The 20,112-nt window shown below is 49.4% G+C and overlaps 1 protein-coding gene across 1 annotated transcript in view; it reads right to left on the minus strand.

Moving 5' to 3' along the window:
• The window catches only part of PPP1R9A (protein phosphatase 1 regulatory subunit 9A), a 132,109-nt gene that overhangs the window by 53,612 nt on the left and 58,385 nt on the right, over nt 1–20,112 (minus strand).

The following is a 20,112-nucleotide window of genomic DNA, read 5'->3' on the forward strand; positions in this document are numbered from 1 at the left end:
ACTGAGGCCCAGAGAAGTGAAGTGACTTGACCAAGGTCACACAGCAGAAATGTGGCAGAGCCAGGATTAGAATCCAGGACCTTCTGACTCCCAGGCCTCTGCTCTGTCCATTAGACCATACTGTCTTCCCATTAACAGTGGAAGGTCCTCGCGGGCAGGGAAGACCTCTTGGAGATGTCACTTCAATAAGGCTTTGAGGGTGGGGAGAGTGATCATCTGTCAGCGCTTAGTACAGAGTTTGGCATATACTAAGCGCTTCACAAATACCATAATTATTATCTGTCGGATATGGAGAGGAAGGGTTGCAGGCCAGAGGCAGGACGTGGGGGAGAGGTTGGCGGCGACACAGGAGAGACTGAGGTGCAGGAGTAGGTTGGTTTTAGAGGAGCAGCGGCAGTTCTCCGGAAGTAGGGAAAAACTGGAACCTGAGAGTCTGTCCCCACCACAAGCCCTCACCCTTGCTGTCCTAAGGATCGGGGGACCCCAGTGGCGGTGAGACACCCCCCGTCCCCGACTGGCCCAGGGGAGCCGAGTGCGGCAGGCTGGGCAGGCTGGGCCGGGAGCTCACTTCATCCCTGTTTTCCATTCACCCAAGCCTGGAAACTGGGAGGGGCCTCCAGCCACTCCCCTCTAAGCTGGACACCAGAAAGTGGGGGCGGGGGTAACGGGGTATGCCTCCTCTCTGTCCAGAGAAACCAGATCCACTACCTTCCTACCCTTCAAATTCAAAACAAACCCGATCCTGACATTACCCTATTACCCTATTTATTTTGTTAATGAGGTGTCCATCCCCTTGATTCTATTTATCGTGATTAAGTTGTCTTGTTTTTTGTCCATCTGTCTTCCCCGATTAGACTGTAAGCCCGTCAATGGGCAGGGATTGTCTCTGTTGCCGTATTGTACATTCCAAGCGCTTAGTACGGTGCTCTGCACCTAGCAAGCGCTCAATAAATACTATTGAATGAATTTGACCTCATTTTTCCTTGTTATTCCCACCCCTCGGCTCCCAGATGGAGAGAGGTTCCCACTCCACTCCCGGCCAGCCCTCGGGGTAATGATGATAATAATAATAATGATAATAATAACAACAATCATAGGAGTATGTACCAAGCACTATACTAAGCACTGGGGTTGATATAAGATAATCTGGACACATTCCTTGTCCCATGTGGGACTCTGAGTCTAAGTAGAAGGGAGAACAGGCATCGAATTCCCATTTTACAGATTATTTTATGGTATTTGTTAAGCACTTATTAAGTGCCTGGCACTGTACTAAGTGCTGGGGTGGACACAAGCCCTTCTCTCCTCTTCTCTCACTTCCTCTGCTTCACCGTGACTTGCCTCCTTAATTCATCCCACCCAATGCCCAGCCCTCCAGCACTTATGTACATATCTGTCATTTATTTATTTATATTAGTGTCTGTCTCCCCCTCTAGACTGTATGCTGGTTGTGGGCAGGAAATGCGTCTATTATACTGTCAGACTGTCCTCTCCCAAGTGCTTAATATAGTGCTCTGCACACTGAAAGTGCTCCATAAATATGATTGACTGACTAATCAGGTTGGACACAGTCTATATCGCATTCGGGGCTCACACTCTTAACCACCATTTTCCAGATGAGGTCATGAGGCCCAGAGAAGTGAAGTGACTTGCCCAAAGGTCACCCAGCAGACAGGTGCAGAGCTGGCATTAGAACTCAGGTCCTTCTGCCTCCCAGATCCGGGGTCTATCCACTAGGCCATGCTGCTTCTCAGATGAAAGAACTGAGGCAGAGATGTTGGGGTGGAGGGCAGGGAGAGCTAGAGCAATCAATCCATGGTATTTATTGAGCACTTCCTGTGTGGAGAGCTCTGTACTAAGTGCTCGGGAGAGTAGACTATAACAGAGATGGTTAGACCCGTTCCCTGCCCCCAAGGAGCTTCCAGTCTACAGCAGTTGCTGGCTCCTGTCGCCGTCCTGCCACATGAAGCCTGGCCACTTCCTTGACCATTTTTCTGGTCGGTTTTTGGCAGAGAGGTGGCCAGGCCCCCTTTAAGGAGCCGGGAGCGGCCGGGACCACTAACGAGGCAGACCCGCAGAAGAGGGGGAGACAGATGCGCAGCCCAAGCAGAGTCGGACATGTGACGGGCGGGCGGGTGGGTCCTGACCAGGACGGACACCCCAGGCCACCCGACTCCAGTTGAATGAGAACCACTGTCCCGTCAGGAATTCTCTTTGGTGTGGCTCACTTCGGGTTCTCTATCCCTTTCAGCATATCCTGGCACATCTCCCCTCCGGGCGCCTTGTGGGGTTCGGTGGCAGGGTCACCAGAATAGACTCTCCTTGCCTCAGAGGAGGCAGGCGGGCAAGCAAGTGATCTCTCTGGCCGCTCCTTGACCCTAGCCAGCCCAGGGTCTGTCCTGCCGCCCCTCCCCTCGGTCAGCGGGTAGCCCCCCGCCATAGCATCCTGTCGGGAGGACCCTGGGGGGAAAATCCCAACTCCTGCCTCTGTCCCGGACCCCGGGCCAGCCGCCTCGGAAACCACCGGCCCCTCCTTTCCGTTCCTCCCGTGCCCAGCTCACCCCACTGCGGACACGACTATGCGACCGTTTGCTTCTAAAGCTCATACTGACGGACTGATCGACTGATTGACATTATCCCCCATTCCTGAGGGGCTGAGGGGGACACTGCTCCAAAGGAGGCCCACAGCTGGTTTGTTTTATGGTACTTGTTAAGCGCTTATCGTGTCAAGAACATTGTTCTAAGTGTTGGGGAGTTAATTAGGTAGGACACAGTCTCCGTCCCATATGGGGGGTCACAGTCTTATTGCTCTCTGTAACCTCCAAGCCAGCCCAAACCCACCACACCCCGCTGCTCTATAGCCCTCCTCTTCTTCCTCCTCCTCCTCTTCCAACTGCTCTCTGCAGCTCCCTCAATCCTCACTGCAATCCTCCCACTGCTCTCTGAAGCCTCTACTGCTTTTCACAGCCTCCCACTGCTCTCTGCAGTCTCCACTCCTCTCTGCAGTCTCCACTGCTCTCTGCAGTCCCTTCACTGCTCTTTTCAGCCCCCGCCGCACTGATCTCTGCACTTCCTCCGCTGCTCCCTGTAGTCCCAGAGCTTAGAACAGTGGTTGGCACATAGTAAACGCTTAACAAATACCATCCTCATTATTCCTCCACTGCTCTCTGTAGCCCCCCTACTCTACAGCTTCTTCAGCCCCCACTGCCCTCTGCCCCTTCCTCCTCCTCTGCCCCAAACTCGCAAAATGATTCTGAAATCCTCAGGAGAGGACAGATTTACCTTCAAACAGAAATAAGTAAAGAAAAGAACATTTTAATGGGGAATCGGACCTCTCAAGGCCCTCTGGAGAGTTAGTTTGGCTGGCCGGTCACCGTGATGACGCTATAACTGAGGAGGCGTGTGCCCGCCAGAGGGATGACCTCCCCTAATTAGATCCAACGACGCTGGCCAAGACCCTCTCGGCCGGACCTGGGGCTCAGGGCCCTTCTTCCTCCTCCCCCTGAGCCTAAGCCCAGTTCTTGCCACGTCGCCTCGCCCCAGGTGGGCAAGAGATGACTTAAAGTCGGGCCCTCAGACCGAGTCAGTGACGTGACTCATTCCCATTTTCTAATTGTTACTTCCATTCAACTCCTAAACACCCTTCTGTTACAGCACATAATTTTAAAGCGGGCTAGCAGAAGTGGGAGAGAAGTCAGAATTTTCTCGACGGTCGTGGGAGGGTGGTGGGAGGGGAGGAAAAGTTCCCATTATGCACTGCTCCATTTATCGGTGTGTTTTTTTTTGCCGCAGCTAAGAATTCTACATCTTCCCGAACCCAAACGACGGGCCGGTTGACATGGAGAACAGTGAGGCAGTTAGATCCTTCCCCTACCGACATTTTGTCTCCCTGTTGGTCTCAAACTCTAAGGTCTACTAAGGGCCTGCTCTCGTACCTTCCTGGGGAAGAGCCCAGGTCTGGAAGTCCCGGGACCAGCGTTCGGATCCCAGATCTGCCACTTGCCTGCTGTGTGACCTTGGACAGATCGCGTCACTTCTCTGGGCCTCAGTTCCCTCATCTGCAAAATGGGGATTCAATACCCGTCCTCCCTCTTAGACCGGGAGCCCTGAGTGGGATAAGGACCGTACCTGACGCTTGTCTTCAATCAATCAATCAATAGTATTTATTGAGCACTTACTGTGTGCAGTGGACTGTACTAAGCGTTTGCAAGAGTATAATACAGAGTTAGACACATTCTCTGCCCACATGGAGCTTACAGTCTAGGATTGTATTATACTAGAATCTTGTATTTAGCAGGGTTTGGTCAGTCATCATATTTCTTGAGTGCTTACTTTTCATTCATTCATTCATTCAATCGTATTTATTGAGCGCTTACTGTGTACAGAGCACTGTACTAAGCTCTTGGAAAGTACAATATCGTGTGCACAGCACTGTACTAAGTTCTTGGGAGTGTTTAATAGAACAATATCACAGACACATTCCCTACCCACAATGAACTTACAGTCTAGGCTTGTAGTGTACTACAATCTTGTATTTAGCACATTGTTTTTCACATAATAAGCACCTAACCAATGCCATCATTATTATTATTGTTATCGGGAAAGCCTAGCTTTGAGTCAAACCTCTGAGAGTTATTTAGAATGATTTCCGGTTTTATTACTTGTTTTGTTTGTTCCGTTTTGTTTTGTTGTCTGTCTCCCCCGTTTAGACTGTGAGCCCTTCGTTGGGCAGGGATTGTTTCTATCGGTTGCCGAATTGTACATCCCTGCTCGGCCACCTGTCAGCTGTGTGACTTTGGGCAAGTCACTTAACTTCTCGGTGCCTCAGTTACCTCATCTGTAAAATGGGGATTAAGATTGTGAGCCCCACGTGGGACAACCTGATTCCCCTGTGTCTACCCCAGCGCTTAGAACAGTGCTCGGCACATAGTAAGCGCTTAACAAATACCAACGTTATTAAGCGCTTAGTACAGTGCTCTGCACATAGTAAGCGCTCAATAAATACGACTGAATGAGTGAATGATTTGTAGAAATAGTAACCCTGTTCCCCTAGTTAGACTGTGAGCCCCCTGTGGAACAGGGAGGGTGTCTGACCTCATTGACTCAACTCTACCCCAGGGTTTACATCAGAGCTTGAAAGCTAATAAATGCTTAACAAATACCTTTAAAAATAATGAAAAAAGTGACTGAGAAGCCAACAATTACAGCGACAGTTTCACTGAGGATGTCCTCGCCTTTGCCTAAGTATTCAGATTTCCATCCTCCCCATCTTCCTCCTCCTCCTCCCAGAAAATTGTTCTGGGTCTGCCCCTACTGTTTCCTGCCAGACTTCTTGAGGGCAAGGGTCATTCCTCTACTGCTCCCAAGTGCTCTCCACCCAGTAGGCGATCAGTAAATATCACTGACATTTGTCTGCCACTATGCGTGAAGCAATGTACTAAGCACTGGGGTAGATATAAGATAATCAGGCCCCAAAAGGGGCTCACAGTCTAAGTCGGAGGGAGAACAGGTATGACTCCCCATTTTACAGATGAGGAAATTGAGGCCCGGGGAAGTGAAGTGACTTGCCTAAAGTCATACAGCAGGCAGGCGTCAGAGCCAAAATTAGAACCCAGATCCCCTGACACCCAGATCCGGCTCCTTCCACGTGGCTAAGCTGCTTTCCAAGCTGCTTCATGCTGGACTTCTCTTGCCTACTGTTTAACCTGGGACAGGTCATTTAACTTCTCTGGGTCTCAGTTTCCTAATCCATTAAATGGGGGTTCGATATCTGTTCTCCCTCTCCCTTAGACCATGAGCTCCATGTAGGAACTGTCCCCAATCTGATTGTGTCACATACCCACTGGTACTGAGCGCAATGCTTGGTACATAGTAAGGCTTAACAAATACCACAATTATTATTGTTATTATTATTATTATAGGGAAAGTCCTCAGCAGCGTGGCTCAGTGGAAAGAGCACAGGCTTTGGAGTCAGAGGCCATGAGTTCGAATCCCAGCTCTGCCACTTGTCAGCTGGGTGACTGTGGGCAAGTCACTTCACTTCTCTGTGCCTCAGTTACCTCATCTGTAAAATGGGGATGAAGACTGTGAGCCCCACGTGGGACAACCTGATTCCCCTGTGTCTACCCCAGCGTTTAGAACAGTGCTCTGCACATAGTAAGCGCTTAACAAATACCAACATTATTATTCTCTATTCCCCATTCATCTGGCCCACTCTTGAAAGTTTCCTTATTTACATTTTGTGGACTGCTGATTTTTTGAAGGGCAGTTTTTACATCTTCCTTCTTCCTCCCCCTGGGTAGAAGTGACTTCTCTTGGTCAGCAGAGCCAGGGTCCTTGAATAAAACTGGCAGAATGCAGGGTGGAGAGCTCATCTTGATGGTGGTCCTGCAGCCGGGAACCACCGTGCCCCTTGAGCTCTTTCTGCTTGATCAATCGATGGTTTTGGGGGGTTTTATGGTATTTAAGTGCTTACTAGGTGCCAGGCACTGTACTAAGTGCTGGGGTAGATACAAGGTAATCAGGTCAGACCCAGCCCATGTCCCATATGGGGCTTAATTCCCATTTTACAGATGAGGGAACTGAGGTCCAGAGAAGTGAAGCGATTTGTCCAAGGTCCCATGGCAGGCAAGTGGCAGAGCCGGGGTTAGAATGTGTTCCAACATGGGCTGAGAAGTAGCACGGACTAGTGGAAAGAGTCCAGACCTGGAAGTCAGAGGATGTGGGCTCTAATCTCAGCTCTGCCAACTGCTTGCTGGGTGACCTTGGTCAAGTCGCTTAACTTCTCTATGCCTCAGTTTCCTCCAGTGTAATATGAGGATTAAATATCTGTTCTCCCTCCTACTTAGACTGTGATGCCCATATGGGACAGGGACCATGTGCGACAGCGTGGCTCAGTGGAAAGAGCCCGGGCTTCGGAGTCAGAGGTGGAGGGTTCTAATCCCGGCTCTGCCACCTGTCAGCTGTGTGACTTTGGGCAAGTCACTTAGCTGCTCTGGGCCCCAGTTACCTCATCTGTAAAATGGGGATTTTAAGACTGTGAGCCTCACGTGGGGCAACCTGACTACCTTGTATCAACCTCAGCACTTAGAACAGTGCTTGGCACATAGTAAGTGCTTAACAAATACCAATTATAATTATTATTATTATTATTCTTATAATTAACCTGTACCTTCCCCAGTGCTTAGAACAGTTTTTGACACAGAGTAAGTGCTTAACAAATACCATAAAAAATAATACCTTCCAGGGGTGCCCACTTGGGTCCACAGAGGGGGCTGAGGCAAACTGGGCAGCTCCTAGATAATTGCCAGGTGTACTGGGGTGGGGGCAGGGAGGGGACAGTGCCTGGGGGTGGGGACTGGGGGTTTGGGCCGGTGAAGGAAACCCCTGCTTCCGCCTGCCCCGTGTGCCCGCGGAGAACAGACTTCAATGGGGTGTTTTCCCTTTAATTGGTCTCGGTGGGCTCCCCTATAGAGGGAGATGAAAGAAATGTCCTGTAGCTAAATGCAGTTACACAATTATGGTGGTTTCAACTTCAAAGAATCTGAGATCTTGAATTAAATAAGCCACGAAAGTGTTCAAGTTCAACAAAATAGAGCATCGCGTGAGGCCGTCTGAAAACGATTCTACTTCAAGGATTTCCCATCTCTAATACACGTTAGGGTTGGATGATTATGACACAAAAGCACTTTCAAAAATGAGGGGTTAAATCAGGGAAGGCCTACTGGAGAAGATGTGATTTTATGGAGGGTTTTGAAGGAGGGGAGAGTGGTAAACTGCAAGATATGAAGTGGGAGGGAATTCCAGGCCAGAAGGAGGAGGTGGGAAAGGGGACAGCTGTGGTATAGATGGGATAGAAATCCAGAGAGTGCCCCCTTCTATCAATCAATCAATCAGTCAATAGCGCTTAATGAACGCCTATTCCGTGCAGCATACTGAACTATGAGTTTAGGATGGCACAACTAGAATGCGAAGACACAATCTCTGCCCTTGAAGAATTAACGGTTGATGGTATTCATTCATCCGGTTGTATTTATTGAGTGCTTTCTGTGTGCAGAGCACTGTACTAAGCACTTGGTGAGTACAATATAACAATAAACAGGGACATTCCCTGCCCACAACGAGGGACGGTGTGCAAAACACTATACAGAGTGCTTGGGAGAGTATCAGAGTTCATAGATATGATGCCTGCCCTCAAGGAGCTAAAAGTCTACTGTACTGAGCGCCTGCGAGACGACAATAGAGTTAATATAAATGATCCCTGCCCTGGCAGAGTTTCCAGTCTACTGTAGGCAGAGGACTTTGGGGGCCATTTTGGATGCAGAGTGCTGCAAAGGGCTGGGATGAAGTAAAGAAATAAATAAAAAAGCCTGGTCCCTCTCCTTGAAAGCTTTAGCTTGTTGTAGACAGGGAATGTGTCTATCAACTCAGTTGTTTTACACTCCCCCCCCAGCACTCAGTATGGTGCACTGCACACAGTAACCACTCAATAAATGTCATTAATGATGGGATCAGAAATCGTGAAATTACAAGTTACGAGAATTCTTAAAAGTTTAAAAATTTCCAGGAGGAATTACTGTGAAAGCTCTTTTACAAATAAGGTGCATTAATCCATAAAAATCAGTCCAGGATTTAGTCAAACTTGGGAATGGTTGGAAAATGAATACAGAAAATCTTACTGAGTTAAAATTCATTATTCTCCCAAGTGCATAGTACAGGGCTCTCTGCACGTACTAAGCATTCAATAAATACCACTCACAATGATTGATTTAGAATTCAAAATCATTTGTTTCCCATTTCCTCTTTTTGCTGTCCCTACTGCAAAAAAGTCCATTAATCAATCAGTCCATCAATCAATCCGTTAATCAATCAAAAGCACGCACTGAGAGCCTGCAGTGGGCAGGCCGTTATACTAAGTGCTTGAGAGAAGACAACAGAGTTAGTAGGCATGATCCCTGCCCTCAAGGAGCTTACACTCCAGATCGAGCGGCACACAAATATCTGGGTTTCTAAAAGAACCGTAACATGATTTACCTCTATAATATTCCTCCATCAAGTTTTCTAGCTCTGTGATTAAGGACTTGTGCCTTTCTGGGCAATAAAACCAGAGGAAACATTAAGTGCTCTGTGCACTCCAATAAACACTGGCCTACTTTTGCTGAAGCCGAGAAATATTGCAAATATCATAACATTTACAAACGGCGGTGCCACTTCCAAAATGGGAAACTTCACACTCCGCAATAATCAACCAAAAAACAAATGATCTACTACGTCAAAGGACAACGTGGAAATAAATTCCCCTCGGTGATGATCGTCTTCTTTGTCAGCGGTCTTCCCGACTCACTTCCGGCCGGCGCTCTTGGCTCCTGCCCACTGAGGGACAGGGATCCTATCTCTCCCGAGCGTTTGGGGCAGTGTTCCGCACACAGTGAGCACTCAATCAATCAATCCATCATATTTATGGAGCGCTATATGTAGAGCACCGTGATAAGCGCTTGGGAGAGTACAATACAACAGAATTAGTAGACACCTTCCCTGCCCATAATGAGTTTATAGTTTAGCTTACGTACTGAGCACTCAATAATTATGTCAACATCTCATGGCTCTCTCATCCCTCCCCCAGAGGCGGGAGAGGTTCTCAAGGTGGCCCAGGCCCCAAAGAGCCAGGAACCGCCCAACGGTGGGCCCCAGCCACTGGTCACCAGCTCCAGGCCACCGGCCCCAGCCACGGTCAAACTGGGGACGGGGGGAGAATCAGGGGTCATTTCTGGAAGTCCCGTTGGAATCAAAAAGGAGCAAGCTGAAATACCACTGAGAAGCAGAGTGGCTTGACGGACAGACCCGAGGCCTGGGAGTCAGAAGGACCTGGGTTCTAATTCCAATTCCACCACGTCTGCTGTGTGGCCTTGGGCAAGTCGCTTCACTTCTCTGTGCCTCAGTTACTTCAGTTGAAGAGTGTGAGCCCGACGTGGGACAGGGACAGTATCTAACCTGATTAATTTGTATCTCCCTCAGCTCTTAGAACAGTGCTTGGCACATAGTAAGGGCTTAACAAGTACCATAATAATTATCATTATTATTATAATTATTATATCTGGACTTGTGAACCTTTACCCAAAGACTCCGAATGCAGCTGAGCCACGGTGAGACGCAAAACCGACCCCAGAATCTTGTAGGACGGAGTGGGGTATAGCACAAATTTCCACACAATAGGTCGGATGGCCAGGAGGTGGAGGAGAGGTAAATGTAGGCTAAAGTCCCCTTTTTTTGGTTTGTTTTATTTTTAAATGGCCTTTGTCAAGTGCTTACTATGTGCAGACACTGTCCTAAGCGCTAGGGTAGAAACAAGATAATCAGATTGGACATCACCCACACGAGAAGCAGAGTGGCTTAGTGGAAAGAGCACAGGTTTGGAAGTCAGAGGTCATAGGTTCTAATCCCAGCTCCTCCACTTATCAGCTGTGTGACCTTGGGCAAGTCACTTAACTTCTCTGTGCCTCAGTTACCTCATCTGTAAAGATGGGGATGAAGACTATGAGCCCTACATGGGATGACCTGATTACCTTGTATCTACCCCAGTGTTTAGAACAGTGCTTGGCCCATAGAGAAGCAGCGTGGCGCAGTGGAAAGAGTCAGGAGTCAGGGCTTTGGAGTCAGGGCTCATGAGTTCGAATCCCAGCTCTGCCGCTTGTCAGCTGTGTGACTGTGGGCAAGTCACTTAACTTTTCTGTGCCTCAGTTCCCTCATCTGTAAAATGGGGATGAAGACTGTGAGCCCCACGTGGGACAACCTGATTCCCCTGTGTTTACCCCAGCGCTTAGAACAGTGCTCTGCACATAGTAAGCGCTTAACAAATACCAACATTATAGAGAAGCAGCGTGGCTCAGTGGAAAGAGCATGGGCTTTGGAGTCAGAGGTCATGGGTTCGAATCCCTGCTCGGCCACTTGTCAGCTGTGTGACTTTGGGCAAGTCACTTAACTTCTCGGTGCCTCAGTTACCTCATCTGTAAAATGGGGATTAAGATTGTGAGCCCCCCAGTGGGACAACCTGATTCCCCTGTGTCTACCCCAGCGCTTAGAACAGTGCTCGGCACATAGTAAGCGCTTAACAAATACCAGCATTATTAGTAAGCGCTTAACCAATACCAACATTATTATGTTTAGACTGTGAGCCCATTATTGGGCAGGGATTGTCTCCATCTGTTGCCGAACTGTACACTCCAAGCGCTTAGTACAGTGCTCTGCACATAGTAAGCGCTCAATAAATACTATTGAATGAATGTCCCACATGGGGCTCACAGCTTTAATCCCCATTTTACAGATTTGGTAACTGAGGCAGAGAGCAGTGAAGTGACTTGTCCAAGTTCACGGAGCAGACAAGTGGCAGAGTCAGCATTAGAACCCAGCTCCTCTGACTCTCAGGCTCATTCTCTTTTCACACTGCTGCTCCAAACCCTCCTGTTCTAGTGTCTCCCAAACCATGGTCCTCTGTATGAGGAGAGCGGGAGAACCTCAAACGAGAAGCCTAGTCAAAGAATTCAATTCTCTGGGCAGGCAGAACGTTTTGGAGTATTTTTCGAGGATCCAGCACACTTACTCTCCACAGAGTGAGCTGGTGGTCCCAGCCCTCATCATTTATGTCCATATCTGGAACTTATTAATTTATATCATATTTGTTTCCCACTCTAGACTGTAAGCTCCTTGTGGGCAAGCAACATATCCACCAACTCTGTTGTATTGGACTCTCCCAATATAACTGCTCTGCGCACGGTAACTGCCCAGTAAATACCATTAATGGATTGATTCCGGTCTGACTCGGAGCTGGGATCAAGTGTCCACGCAACAGACGAGGGCAACCTTGGGAGTGGGCGACTCTGGGAACTGCCACCTAAACAACATCTCAAGTCTCCCACCGATCCCGAACCCATTTTAGACTGTAATCTCTCCGGTTGCCCTGCTGCACCCTCCAAACCTGCCACTTTTCCTTTCGGAGAGGTTTGAGGGTCCCCAGTGATGACCAAATTGTCCCCTCTATAATGTTTATTTAGAAGGATTAACCTATTCACAAATCCAAACTAGGTCTTGTATCTAAATCCCCGGGCTCTGCTCTCTATAATAATAATAATAATAATAACTGGGTATTTGTTAAGTGCTTACTGCGTGCCAGACACTATACTAAGCGATGGGTAGAAACAAGATAATCAGGTTGGACACAGTCCCTGTCCCACAAGGGGCTCACGGGCTTAATCCTAATTTGACAGATAACTGAGGGACAGAGGAGTGAAGAGACTTGGCCAAGGTCACACAGCAGACATGTGGCGGAGCCAGGATTAGAATCCAGATCCTTCTGATGCCTAGGCCTGTGGTCTCCTTGACTTCCTGTACCCCATTCACAGAGGCTCCCAGAGGAGGCTTTGAATCTAAGCAAAAGCCCCCAACAGATGACCCCATGAGGAAATGCCGCACCGTCTGTAGCCCTTTGACCTCACCTGGGGAAGCCCCCCGCATCACCAGGGAAAGGAGCAGACCCCTCCCCACACTGGCCCCCTTGGCAGAGGTGAGGTCCAGAGGACAAGGCTCCACTGATGCCGGCCCTTGGCATAACTCCAGACTTGGCTTCTGAAATGATAAAGCTTCTCTGGGAAGCAGTGTGGCTCAGTGGAAAGAGCCCGGGCTTGGAAGTCAGAGGTCATGGGTTCGAATCCCAGTTCTGCCACTTGTCAGCAGCTGTGTGACTGTGGGCAAGTCACTTCACTTCTCTGTGCCTCCGTTCCCTCATCTGTAAAATGGGGATTCAGACTGTAGCCTCGCGTGGGACAGTCTGATTACCGTGTCTACCCCAGCGCTAAGAACAGTGCTCCGCACATAGTAAGTGCTTAACAAATACCAACATTATTATCCTCTGCTATAGTGAAAACTCCCCTGCTAATTTTACAGTTCCTGTGGGCAGGGATTGGACCTGCGACCTCTACTGTGCTCTCCCAGGAGCTCAGTACAGTGCTCTGCACACAGTAGACTGGAAGCTCCTTGAGGGCAGGGATTGTGTCTACTAACTCCATTGAACTCTTTCAGATGCTCAGTAATAACACTTAATAATTATGGTATCTGTTAAGTGCTTATAATGTGCCAGGCACTCTACTAAGCACGGGGGTGAATACAAGAAAATCGGGTTGGACACAGTCCCTGTCCTATGTGGGGCTCACAGTCTCAATCCCCAATTTCCAGATGAGGTCACTAAGGCCCAGAGAAGTGAAGTGACTTGCCCGAGCTCACTCAGCAGACAACTGGCGGAGCCGGGATTAGAACCCATGATCTTCTGACCCCCAGGTCCGTGCTCTTTCCACTACGCCACATTACTTCTCGGGCAGTACAGTGCTGTGTAGCTAAATACCCCTGATGGATGGGTTATGGTTCCCATACCCCGATTAGACTGTGAGCCCGTCACTGGGCAGGGACTGTCTCTATCTGTTGCCGAATTGTACATTCCAAGAGCTTAGTACAGTGCTCTGCACATAGTAAGCGCTCCATAAATACGATTGAATGAATGAATGAATGAATGAATGAATTCCCCAGTGGATTGAGTCTCCCAGAGCTTTGCCAGCGGGTTTGACTGAACAAAGCACCTGGAAGCTCCAATGGGTCATGAGTCTGGGTGACAAGATCTGGAAGGGGTAGCCCGAGGAATGTACTGTCCTTCACCCGGGGAACGGGCAGGCAGGGGTGACCGTAAGAGAGCTCGTGGGATTGGGTGCCAGAGGCTGAGTCAGCAAGAGAGGGCAGGGCCCGCCTTAATAATAATAAAAAATAATAATGTTGGTATTTGTTAAGCGCTTACTATGTGCCAAGCACTGTTCTAAGCACTGGGGTAGACACAAGGTAGTCAGGTTGTCCCCCGTAGGGCTCACAGGCTCTTTTTCTCTCTCTCTTTCTCTCCCCCCACAACCCAGTCTGCAATGGTGATAATTCGCTGAGACAGGTTCCCTTAAGTGCATTCCAAAAATAAAACTAGAGCACGAACACAGAAAGATAAAGAGATTGCAGCAAATCCTTAGTCAGGGTGACGGTTCTGCCGTCTTCCATGGCTTACCCACGGGAAGGGATGCCGCAAAATAGGATTCCCTTTGAAAACAACCCCCAGCAAATCCCAGTTCTCAAAGAGGATTCCAATCATCTCTGGAATGAACGGCAAAACGACCAGCGGTTACTAATGTTAGGTACCGGAGGGAAAGAAAACATCACTTCACAGTCCTCCTGCTTCTGCTGGCACTGGGGGAGGCGGTCCGGCCCTGTGAGAAGCGTACTGACCTGGGAGACCCGGGTTCCGGTCCTGACTCTGCCCCTGGGATGCTGTATGACCTCTGGCAAGTCAGTGAACCTCCCTGGGCCTCAATTCTCTTATTTGTAAAATGGGGATAAGATTCCTGCTCCTCCTCCTTCTTAGCCTATGAGCCCCTGCTGGAACTTGCCCAAGGACATGCAGCTGACAAGTGGCCGAGCCAGGATTAGAACCCAGGTCCTTCTGACTCCCAGGCTCGTGCTCTATCCTTGAGACCATGCTGCTTCCCTGAACCATGTCCCCTGATCATGTCGCTCTTTGCCAGGTCCCATGGGGCCAGACAGAAACCACTGCCTGTCCCCTTGGCTTCTCGGGGACTTCTGGGACTCACCGCCCATGTCCTGCCTCTGGCCTAGAACGTCCTCCCTCCTCAAATCTGTCAGACAGTGACTCTCCCCACCTTCAAAGCCTTATCGAAGGCACATCTCCTCCAAGAGGCCTTCCCAGATTAAGCCCCCACTTTCCTCTTCTCCCACTCCCTGATGCTTGGCCCTGACTTGCTCCTTTTGCTCTTTCCCCCACCCAGCCCCAAAGCACTTAGGTCCCCATCTGTCATTTATTTATTTGTTCCGGTGCCTGACTCCCCCTCTCTAGACTATAAGCTCGTTGTGGGCAGGGGATGTGTCTGTTCATTGTTGCATTGTACTCTTTCGAGTGCTTAGTTCAGTGCTCTGCACATGGTAAGCACTCATTAAATATGACTGAATGAGCAAATGAATGAACTCAGCCCACTGCCCTTTTCAATGGTTCCAGCCCGGCCGGGAGGTGATGGGTGGGCTGTGGCAGCTTTTCTGGGCCCAGTTCTGGAGCAGAGTCCAGAAATTCAACTTGACAGAACGTTTCTTCCCACCGACCTGGCTCTACTGCGGCTCTGGGAATATCTCCAATGGTGAGCTTGCTGACAGGACCTGCTCCTCCTCCTCCTCAGTCACCACGGCGGCCTTTCGGTTCGACGAAGCCGGGGAGGTCGTCCCTGGAAGTGCGAGGGCCACTGGGAGGCTCCCTTGCACACTTGCCCCCTCTGTCCATGAAGAGACAGCGGGCCACCTTTCCTGGCCACTGGCCACTTGGGCGAGCATGGCTCCGGCAGCAGAGATTAAGAGGGGAAGGAGTGGCCCACCGCCAGCAAGACAGGTGCCGGGGTTGTGCTGGCAGGATTGGGGATGGTCTACGCTGAGCCATCCACACTCTCTGGCTCAACCCACCAGCGCCCAGTGGGGAGGACGGGAGCCGAGACTTCGGCTGTGATAGACACCGCCATGCCCGCCCCGTTGCCCTGTCAGCCTCCGCTAAGGACCTGGTGCGCAGTGGCTCAGAAAGGGCAAAGCCAAAATCCAATAACATAATAATAATAATGGAATTTGTTAAATGCTTACTATATGCCAGGTACTGTACTGAGTGCTGGGGTGGATATGGGCAAATCGGGTTGGACACAGTCCCTGTCCCATGTGGGGCTCACAGTCTCCATCCCCATTTTACAGATGAGGGAACTGAGGTGTAGAGAAATGAAGTGACTTGTCCAAGATCACACAACAGACAAGTGGCGGAGCCGGGATTAGAACCCAAGACCTTCTGACTCCCAGGCCCGTGCTCAATCCGTACGCCATGCTGCTTCTCGCTCGATGGGTTGAAATCACCCAGTCTCAAACTAGGGTGGGCATTTTCTGATGGGTCACGTGAGTCCCCATTGGATGACGAAAATATAAGCGGGAGAGAAATCCGATATGCTTGCTCCGAACACAGAAGGGGCATTCAGAGGGACCAATTCGTCCCCTCCCCCTAGTCTTCCCGATCAGGCAGACATGGACCAGGACATTTTCCACTCCAAAGTTTCCGATTCCTGGATCCTCTGATAACCGGGCCTTCTTCCCACACGTCCCCTACTCTTCCATTATAAAACCTATCTAGGGCAGCCGATGTTGGTTAATCATATAATCTTCTCCTGACCCGATTAATTCACTTGGTATGTTAAAAATGTGAATGAACTTCCTGGAGAACACAATAGGGTTCATAGATCAAACCAGTGAAAGGCCGTCTAGGTTCGACAGTGCGAGAGTGGCTTGACTTTTAAAAAAAAAAATAACAGAAAAGTTGGGTTTCTCACGCTTTTCCATATCCTCTCGGTCGGTCAGGTTAATCGATTACTCATGGTATTTATTAAGTGGGTATTCGGTGCTGAGCACCATGATGGGTGCTGGGGCGAATGTAACATATCACACAGTGTGAATTGTCTGATTCCCTTTTTTTTTTTGATATTTGTTAAGCACTTCCTATGTATCAGGCACTCTACTAAGCACTGGGATACAAGATATTCGGGTAGGACACATGGGGCTCACAGACTTAATCCCCATTTTATAGATGAGGTAATCGAGGACCAGGGAAGTGAAGTGACTTGGCCAAGTTCCCGCAGCAGACAAGTGGCAGAGCCGGGTTTAGAACCCAGGTCTTTCTGATTCCCAGGCCTGTGCTCTATCCTCTAGGCCAGGTTGCTTCTCATTCATCTCGGGTCTCACAGGCTAAAGCTGTACTTCCGCTCCGAAGAACGAGGACTCCTTAGAAAGAGCCCCACAGAATCCTCACACAGCCAAAACTTCTGTGTTGGCCAAGATTCTGCCACGGATGCCCTCGGCTCTCCAGTGACCGTGAAGAGCAGAAGGGGCTTTCGTTGGAAAGACTCGGTCTGAAAGGTACTATTCTGCCGTGGATAATCCCCCGAGGCCCTCCCTCTTCTCCCTGCCCCGCTCTTAGACCGATGATCTAATAATAATAATAATGTTGGTATTTGTTAAGCGCTTACTATGTGCCGAGCACTGTTCTAAGCGCTGGGGTAGACACAGGGGAATCAGGTTGTCCCACGTGGGGTTCACAGTCTTAATCCCCATTTTACAGATGAGGGAACTGAGGCACAGAGAAGTTAAGTGACTCGCCCACAGTCACACAGCCGACAAGTGGCAGAGCTGGGATTCGAACTCATGAGCCCTGACTCCAAAGCCCGTGCTCGTTCCACTGAGCCACGCTGCTTCTCCATTTGTGATCTTAGAGAAACAGCGTGGCTCAGTAGAAAGAGCATGGGCCTGGGAGTCAGAGGTCAGGAGTTCGAATCCCGGCTCTGCCGCTTGTCAGCTGGGTGACTGTGGGCGAGTCACTTAACTTCTCTGGGCCTCAGTTACCTCATCTGTAAAATGGGGATTAACTGTGAGCCTCACGTGGGACAACCTGATCACCCTGTATCCACCCCAGTGCTTAGAACAGTGCTCTGCACAAAGTAAGCGCTTAACAAATACCAACATTATTAGGATGGAGTGGGGCAAACCAATGTAGTAAGTGGCGCTATCAATCCATCGATGGTATTTGTGCCAACGGGCCAAAAGGGGTGAGAGGCAGAGCCGGGGCTTTGATCCACCTAGGCCCCCAGGCTCCTCCGAGGGACCGGGGCCACAGGTTGCCATCTTTTTTTTTTTTAAGCGTTCATTAAGTGTTTACTGTGTGTCGAATACTGTTCTAAGCGCTGGGATAGAATCAGATCAATCAGGTCGGACACAGTCTCTGTCCCACATGGAGCTCACCGTCTAAGTAGGAGGGAAAGAGTTGTCTAATTCCCATTTTCCAGTTGAGGAAACTGAGGTACAGAGCAGCTAAGTGACCTTCCCAACATCATATAGTTAAAACCCAGGTTCCCTGACTCCTAGGCCCGTCCTCTTTCCATTAGGCCCGGCCCCGGTTTCTCAAATTCCTTTTGACAGACAGAGCAGGGCAGCCTATGGGAAGCAGCGTGACTCAGTGGCAAGAGCCCGGGCTTGGGAGTCAGAGGTCATGGATTTGAATGCCGCTCTGCCACTTGTCAGCTGTGTGACTGTGGGCAAGTCACTTAACTTCTCTGTGCCTCAGTTACCTCATCTGTAAAATGGAGATTAAGACTGTCAGCCTCACGTGGGACAATGTGATCACCCTGTATCTACCCCAGCGCTTAGAACAGTGCTCTGCACATAGTAAGCACTTAACAAATACCAACGTTATTATCATTATTATTGAGAGAGGTTTAGGGTTGACTCTACCTTCCTCACTCTGAGTGTGACTTCTGATCATGAGAAGCAGCATGGTCTAATAGAGAAGCAGTGTAGTCTACTCAATAACACAGGGGACTGGAAGCCAGAAGGGCATGGGTTCCAATCCCTGTTCTGCCACTTTGCTGTGTGACTTCGGGCAAGTCACTTCACTTCTCTGGGCTTCAGTTCCCTCATCTGTAAAATGGGGTTTAAGACTTGAGCCCCCTGGGGACAGGGACTATGTCCAACCCAATTTGCTTATATCCACCACAGCAGATATTAAGGGCAACTGCCTGGCACAGAGTAAGCATTTAACAAATACCACAATCAGTATTATTTTAGGGCTCTGCGCAGTAAGAGTTCAATAAATATCATTGATGATGATGCTGAAGGGTTAAAAACTCTCAAATGGAAGCCAGTTTTACCATGGGGAGGGGTTTACGGTGTACAATATCCAATCCCTGTGAGGAGAAAGAGAGCTTTCTGAAAGACAGCATTGTCATGGAGAGGCAACCCGGGGGGTGCCTGACATGAACGGCGTTCCAGTCTCAGACCCGGGAGAAAGAGTCTCCTGTCGGAGGCAATGGCTGTCAGCGATCAGATTCCAACTATTTCCCCGTCTGGACCTGCTGTCCACCTGCAATTCTGGAGGGAGAATGGGGTGGGCTGCCTTTACCAAGGCAAGCCAGGCATGGCCTTTGCCAGTGCTCCACACGGGGCACATCCAAAAACTGGATTTGCCTTTTCAGGGAAGCAACGTGAACTAGTGGGAAAAGCGTGGACCTGGAAGTCAGAGGACCTGGGTTCTGATCCCGGCCCTGCCGCTTGACTGTTGGGCGAGCTTGGGCAAGACGCTTCATTTCTCCGGGCCTCAGGAACCTCATCTGTAAAATGGGGATTAAGACTGCGAGCCCCATGTGGGCCAGGGACCGTGTCCAACCTGATTATGTTGTTTCTACCCCAGCGCTTTGTTCAGGGCCTGGCACATAGTAGGTGCTTAACAAATACCCTAAAAAACCCTCCAAAAAATGCGTTCCACAAATGTACTTCTTTCTCTCTTTGAACCAGTACACAAGTCGGTCTTCCCCAAGACATCGGCCCCTTTTCATAATGGACAGACAAAGACGGTCTCTCTCTTCAAAGCCTATTGAAGGTCCACCTTCTCCAAGAGGCCTTCCCTGACTAAGCCCTCCTTTCTTTTTCTTCAACTCCCTTCTGCGTCACACAGACTTGCTCCCTTTATTCATCCCCCCTCACAACCCCACACCACTTATGTTCAGATCTGTAATTTAATTAATTCCTATTAATGTCTGACTCTCCCTCTAGACTCCTTGTGGGCAGGGAATGTATCTGTCATATCGTTCATTCATTCGATCATATTTATTGAGCGCTTACTGTGTGCAGAGCACTGTAGTGAGCACCTGGGAAGTACAATTCAGCAACAAAGAGAGACAATCCCTGCCCACAGGGGCTCCCAGTCTAGAAGGGGAGAGGACAGACAAGTTTACATCAAAACGAGTGAAGAGCCATCAGTAGCTTCATTATGAATAAATAGAATTATAGATATACGCACATCATTAATAAAAATAAATAGAATTATAATTATAAATATGTACATAAATGTACAAGTGCTGTGGAGTGGGGAGTGGGGTAGAGCAAGTGTAGTAAGTGGGCACAATGAGGAGGGGAGGGGGAGCAGAGAAAAATCGGGGCTTAGTCTGGGAGGGCCTC

Source organism: Ornithorhynchus anatinus, chromosome 8, assembly GCF_004115215.2.
Source record: "Ornithorhynchus anatinus isolate Pmale09 chromosome 8, mOrnAna1.pri.v4, whole genome shotgun sequence".
Lineage (NCBI taxonomy): Eukaryota > Metazoa > Chordata > Mammalia > Monotremata > Ornithorhynchidae > Ornithorhynchus > Ornithorhynchus anatinus.